Source organism: Capricornis sumatraensis, chromosome 9 (genome assembly GCF_032405125.1).
Source record: "Capricornis sumatraensis isolate serow.1 chromosome 9, serow.2, whole genome shotgun sequence".
In the NCBI taxonomy this organism is placed as follows: domain Eukaryota; kingdom Metazoa; phylum Chordata; class Mammalia; order Artiodactyla; family Bovidae; genus Capricornis; species Capricornis sumatraensis.
In genome coordinates this window covers 43,111,100-43,117,701 of record NC_091077.1, presented here as the reverse complement: position 1 = coordinate 43,117,701, position 6,602 = coordinate 43,111,100, and positions in this window count along the sequence as shown.

Genomic DNA, 6,602 nt, shown 5'->3' with positions numbered 1-6,602 from the left:
GAAGGAGAGACAAGGTTATCTTGTGGGTAATCATAATTCAATAATAATTTCCATCTTCTGAGCAGCGCTCAGCCACACGGCCATGTGCCCAACGCATGAAGTTCACATTTTTGTGCAAACGTCTGTCCCATTTCAGACAGCAGGAGAAACTGAGGCCAGAGTAGGTTGGGGTAAGGTGGGGCTTGGGGGTGTGAGCCCCTGAGGCCTCCCCTGGGAGCTAATCGCAGGGTCCCAGGCTCCAGCCCAGATAAAAGCAAAGTGAGAGCATGGAGGGCAGGCAGGGGCCACCCAGAGGGCCCCTATGGGGAGGGACTGGAGTCCCTGATCTTGAGTTGTGGTTGGGATGGGGGGGTTGTGTGTGCAGCCCCTCCAGTACAACAGACAGCATTGCCATCTTCTGAGGATCCTACCCCTACTCAACATCACCCACCCCCATTAAGGCCCTGTCTCTCTGGGGGATTCCCAAACCCAGGGGACAGTGCAAGGGAGCCACCCCCATCCGTGATGGGTGGTCAGAGGCAGAGTTCTGCCTGCTCCTTTCTGGAACCCAGCCTCCCAGCCCCCCGGGCCATTATAGCCTACTAACAGGTGACAGGGAGGCCTCCACCTTGAAGCTATTTAAACAGCCACCCCTCAGCTGCCTACCTCACCACCCCTGCCACCAGAGGGGCAAAACTGCCCTGCCCCAGGAGAGAGGAAAGTTTGGAGACCCAGGTGAGCTGGGGGAGGAAAGCTATCCTTTAAGGACCAGGCCCCAGGTCAGTTCCAAAGTGCAGGAAAGCACCCCCTCCACCAAAGAACCAAACGTCAGGATGCAAGCCCTGCCTTACTGGGCACAGGAGGATGAGCCTCACTGTGCCTGTTCCCCCTCTCTAAAATGGGTCAATTTACATTCACTCCTCCTTCAGTGCCTGGAGAATCCCATGGACGGAGAAGCCTAGTAGGTTACAGTCCACAGAGTCGCAAAGAGTCGGACACGACTGAGCAACTTCACCTTCACCTTCACCTTCAGTGGTTTTGAGGATCTCATTCCCCTCTGGTCAAAGGGAAGGGGGCAGGGAGCGGAGTCTCCTGGGGGGCAGGAGGGGTGCTGCCTAGCCCACCCCTGCATAGCCGGGGGCAACTTCCCAGAGGAGCCTGGCCCAGCAGGGTGAGGGGCTGCAAGATTCCCAGCTGCCTCTAGTGAAGGGGGTCCTATTTTTAGCCCAGGGAGCTAGCTGGGAATTGACCCCAGTTTTGCTGGTTCCTCCAGGGATAGGCAGCAGGTATGGGCTGCACCTTGGTTCTGGCTGTGTGATTTTAGGTTAGCCTGGACCCCTCTCTGGTCTCTGAGTACAGCGACCCCAGCCCTGTAAGTTTTCCTGGCCAAACCAGCTTGTGGGCCACCTGTGAAAACCAGCCTGATTCTCACTGAGCCCCTCAAGACACTCATCCTGCCCTCCATTCAGGGTTGAGGGGCACCTTTTAAAAAGTTCACCAAGGGACTTTCCTGATGGTCCAGCAGTTAAGACTGTACTCCCAATGCAGGGGTTCCAGGTTTGATCCCTGGTCAGGGAACTGGGGTCTTCCCAGGTGGTGCTAGTGGTAAAGAACCCACCTGAAAATGCAAGACTCCAGAGATGCGTGTTCAAGATACATGGGTCAGGAAGATTCCCCAGAGGAGGGAATGGCAACCCACTCCAGTATTCTTGCCTGGAGAATCCCATGGACAGAGGAGCCTGGAGGGCTACAATCCATGGAGTCAGACACGACTGAAGTGACAGCATGCACGCGTGCAGGAAACTAGACTCCACATGCTGCAACTGAGTTCCTATGCCACAATTAAAGATACCATGTGCCTCAACTATGACCTGGTGCATCCAAATAAATTAAAACTAAATTATTTAAATAAATAAATAAAAGTTTACCCAGATTCCAAACTGCGCACCTTTCCACATATATTCTTCCTCAAACATATTCTGCCTCAGGGCCTTTGCCCTGGCTGTTACCCTGGCCATTCCCTTGCCTGGCCCGCCCTTCCCCAGCTTTGCCTTCTCACTCAAAGTGGAACCTCGGGTCATACTCTTTTATCTTCTTCCAGGCTGTTCTATTCAAAACAGCTGTATTTATTTAACCTAGTCAGCCAGTCAGCCTTGAGCATGGCTGGCTGCATGTCCAGTGCTAAGCCTGGGCCTGACATATGAAGTTGTCTGAATGAATGAATTCACAGGTTCTCTCTGTCCTTCCTAATCCTGTGGTATTTCTGATGTCTGTCTGCACAGAGGTGGAAGGCAAATTGAACTATTCACCATCTCAATCTCAAAATGTCTCAGCCCCCCAAACCCCTTGTACGAGGACATTCTCTTGTCACCCACACTTGGCCTCCAGGTTCCCTTGTCTCTGCAAGCCAGGGTCTGTGAAAATGTAATTTTAACTTAGAATAAGATGAAAAAAATCGAGTATCATTATAAGGAATGTATAGTCACGAATCCACCCTAAAACAATTTGTCTTTATACCAGCAGCAGCAAAATGTGATTAGTAGTATTTTATCATAGAAGGGGCCCAGGAGACCCAGGACATTCATAATGAAGCTCTACGTGACTTGTTTTGCAGCGGGCACACATTGAGCCCGGGGTCCAGGTTGGGGTACTGGGGAGAGACTCCCTACAAGCGCTGGGGTTCCTTTGTGGGGTGGACTCGATCCTCCGCGGAGTGCGCGCGCCCCCTGCCGGGTATATACGGGATGCAGCCAGAGGCGGGGCCTCGAGTCCGAGGCCGCCAGGGGGCGCCGTTTCACTTGTAAATGAGTTTCCCAGGTCGGATGAAGAAACAGGCCAGCCGAGCCTTTCCTGTGGCTCTTTTGAAATGCCCCCCCCACCCCGTAGATTTGATGATAAAACATAGGGCTTGTAGTTACATTTGAATTTCCAATAAACAAGGAATTTGCTGTTATTGTTGTTCAGTGGCTAAGTTGTATCTGACTCTTTGCGACCCCGTGAACAGCAGCACGCCAGGCTCCCTCTTCTTCATTATCTCCCGGAGTTTACTCAAACTCACGTCCATTTGAGTCCGTTATGCTGTCTAACCATCTCATCCTTCTCTAACCCTAAGCCTCCTTTCCTTTTGCCCTCTATCTTTCCAAGCATCAGGGTCTTTTGCAGCTAATCGGTTCTTCGTATCAAGTGGCCAAAGTATTGGAGCTTCAGCTTCAGCATCAGTCCTTCCAATGATTACTCAGGGTTGATTTCCTTTCAGTTCAGTTCAGTCAATCAGTCACGTCCGACTCTGCGACCCCATGGACTGCATCATGCCAGGCTTCCCTGTCCATCACCAACTCCCGGAGCATACTCAAACTCATGTCCATCGAGTCAGTGATGCCATCCAACCATCTCATCCTTTGTCATCCCCTTCTTCTCCCGCCTTCAGTCTTTCCCAGCATCAGGGTCTTTTCAGATGAGTCAGTTCTTCCCATCAGGTGACCAAAGTATTGGAGTTTCAGCTTCAGCATCAGTCCTTCCAATGAATATTCAGGACTGATTTCCTTGAGAATGGACTGGTTTGATCTCCTGGCTGTCCAGGGGACTCTCAAGAGTCTTCAACAACACCACAGTTCAAAAGCATCAATTCTTCGGGGCTCAGCTTTGCTTATGGTCCAACTCTCACATCTATACATGACTACTGGAAAAACCATAGCTTTGACTAGATGGACCTTTGTTGGCAAGGTAATGTCTTTGCTTTTTAATATGCTGTCTAGGTTGGTCATAGCTTTTCTTCCAAGGAGCAAGTGTCTTTTAATTTCATGGCTGCAATCACCATGTGCAGTGATTTGGGAGTCCAAAAATAAAAAGTTTCTCACTGTTTCCATTGTTTTCCCATCTATTTGCCATGAAGTGATGGGACCGGATGCCATGATCTTAATTTTCTGAATGTTGATTTTAAACCAACTTTTTCACTCTCCTCTACTGACTGGTTTGATCTCCTTGCAGTCCAAGAGATTCTCAAGAGTCCTCTCTAGCATCACAATTCTAAAGCAAAACAATGAATAATTTATATATATATATCCCAATTTTCCACAGGACATAATGATACTAAAAATTTTGTCACTATTTATCTGAAATTGAAATTAACCCCTCTCCTGACCCACCCTAACCTCTGGGGTTTATTCTCATGCTGTGGTTTCAGGTCCCATCCCCACCCAAATCAGCTGCACTGGCCTTTGGCTGCTGCTAGCACCCCACAAAGGTTAGAGTAATCATAATAACGAAATAATGAATTGAAAAAAAATCTCCTCATACCTTAGACCACACCCTTCCCTGTTGAGAAGCCTCCTACCCACCCCCCAACTCAGGACAGACCCAACACATCTCCTTGCTTATAAGGTCTCAGCCACCTCTCTGTTCTCACTTCTCTCATCTCCCATCCTTACCTGGGAAGCCCTACCTGCTTCCCACCTATTTCTAAGATCCACCAGGCATACCCTACCTCACAGCCTTTGCACTGGCTGTGGCCTCCATCAGATATGCTCTTTCCCCATGTCTGAGGTGAGGTCACATTTCCTGGCTTCACCTCATCTAGGAAGCCTTCCCTGAATTGTGGTCTGGTTTACAGTTGCTCACAAAGTACACCCATATCTCCTTAGTAACCCTTTGCAGTGCTTTTATTTGCATCTCTCTAGGTAGCTTACCCGGAGAAGGCAATGGCACCCCACTCCAGTATTCTTGCCTGGAAAATCCCATGGACGGAGGAGTCTGGTAGGCTGCAGTCCATGGGGTCACTGAGAGTCGGACACGACTGAGCGACTTCACTTTCACTTTTCACTTTCATGCATTGGAGGAGGAAATGGCAACCCACTCCAGTGTTCTTGCCTGGAGAATCCCAGGGATGGGGGAGCCTGGTAGGCTGCCATCTATGGGGTCGCACAGAGTCGGACATGACTGAAGCAACTTAGCAGCAGCAGCAGGTAGCTTACCACTTATTGCCAACTAGACAGGGGCTCTGTATGGGCAGGGGTCAGGGGGTGCCTCAGACACAGCACCTGGCACACAGAAGGGGCTCTGAAAACAGTCCCCGGATGAAGAGACTTGGGGGTAAAGCAAGGGTCTGTGGTTTGGGGAAGATGTTGCTTCCTAGATGTCCCCTTTCAAGCTTTTCACATCATTTCTTTTTTTTTTTTTCACATCATTTCTTAAAAACTTTTTTTCAAGAGTATTGTGGATTCTAATGCAGAGATAGCTCCCTCATGCCCTTCACCAGGCTTCTCCCAACAGTGATATTTTACAAAACTATGTAGTTCAACACTGGAATCAGGGTATTAGGGTTGCTATGTCCTACCCATGGGTCTGGACCCCGTTTCATTTGTATTCATGTGTGCCCATTTCCTTCTCTGCAGTTCAGTCACATGTGCAGGTTTGTGTCTCCTCCTCGTCCAGTGACAGAGTGGCTCCGTCACAAAGGTCCCGCATGCTGTCTGCTTCCCATCATCTCCTACCCTAGCCACCCTACATCTGCTCTCCATTCCATATTTTTGTTACCTTGAGGAGGTTACACAGATGGAGTCATACCTCATGTAACCTTCGCAGGCTTCCTTCCTACACTCAGCGTCATTCCCAGAGATCTGCCGTGGGTGTGTGTGTATCAACAGTGTGTTCATAACTTAGAACAGTTGAGCAATTGTGGATGGACCAGCCCATGGTTTGTTCAACTACTCCATTGAAGGACATCTGGTTCGTTGACAGTTTGGGAGTATCACAAATAAAGCTGCTATGATCATGTGTATGTGGCATGGACTGTAGCCCTCCAGGCTCCTCTGTCCATGGGATTCTCCAGGCAAGAATACTGGAGTGGGTTGCCATGCCCTCCTCCAGAGGATCTTTCCAACCCAGGGATTGAACCTGTGACCCTTATGTCTCCTGCATTGGCAGATGAGTTCTTTATCACTAGTGCCACCTGAGAAGCCATGGTTTTGTGTGAACAGAAGTTTCTATTTCTCTGAGATAGATGCCTAAGAGTCCCCTTGAACTGTTTGCTTATTTTTGGCTGCCCTGGGTCTTCATTGCTGCTCACGGGCTTCCTCTAGTCGTGGTGAGTGGGGGCTACTGTCTATTGCAGTGCCCGGGCTTCTTATTGTGGTGGCTTCTCTCATTGCAGAGCACGGGCTCTAGGGCTTGTGGGCTTAGTAATTGTGGTGCACAGGCTTAGTTGCTCCTTGGCATGTGGGATTTTCCTGGACCAGGGATCGAACCTGTGTCCTCTGCTTCAGCAGGCAGATTCTTGTCCACTGCACCACCAGGGAACTCCTTGTTTGTTTTTTTATTCATTTTTCATAGAGAAATTCTGCCATTCCCTGTACACACACCATCTCTTTTCATCACTCCTATTGTGTGCTGAACCCTGGGGACACTTGGGGGACCAATCCAGATACATACCCAGCAAGTATAGCACAAGGATGTCAGAGCTGAGATGCGGCAGCCCTGGGCCCAGGTGAGGGGCCTGACCCAGCCTGCTGGGATCCAGGAGGGCTTCCTGGAAGAGGAGGCAGCTGAGCTGAGACTTGATAGATGAGCAAGGGTGAGGGTGACCTGGAGCAACAAGGGACCTGCCTGTGCAAAGGCCACAGGTAAGG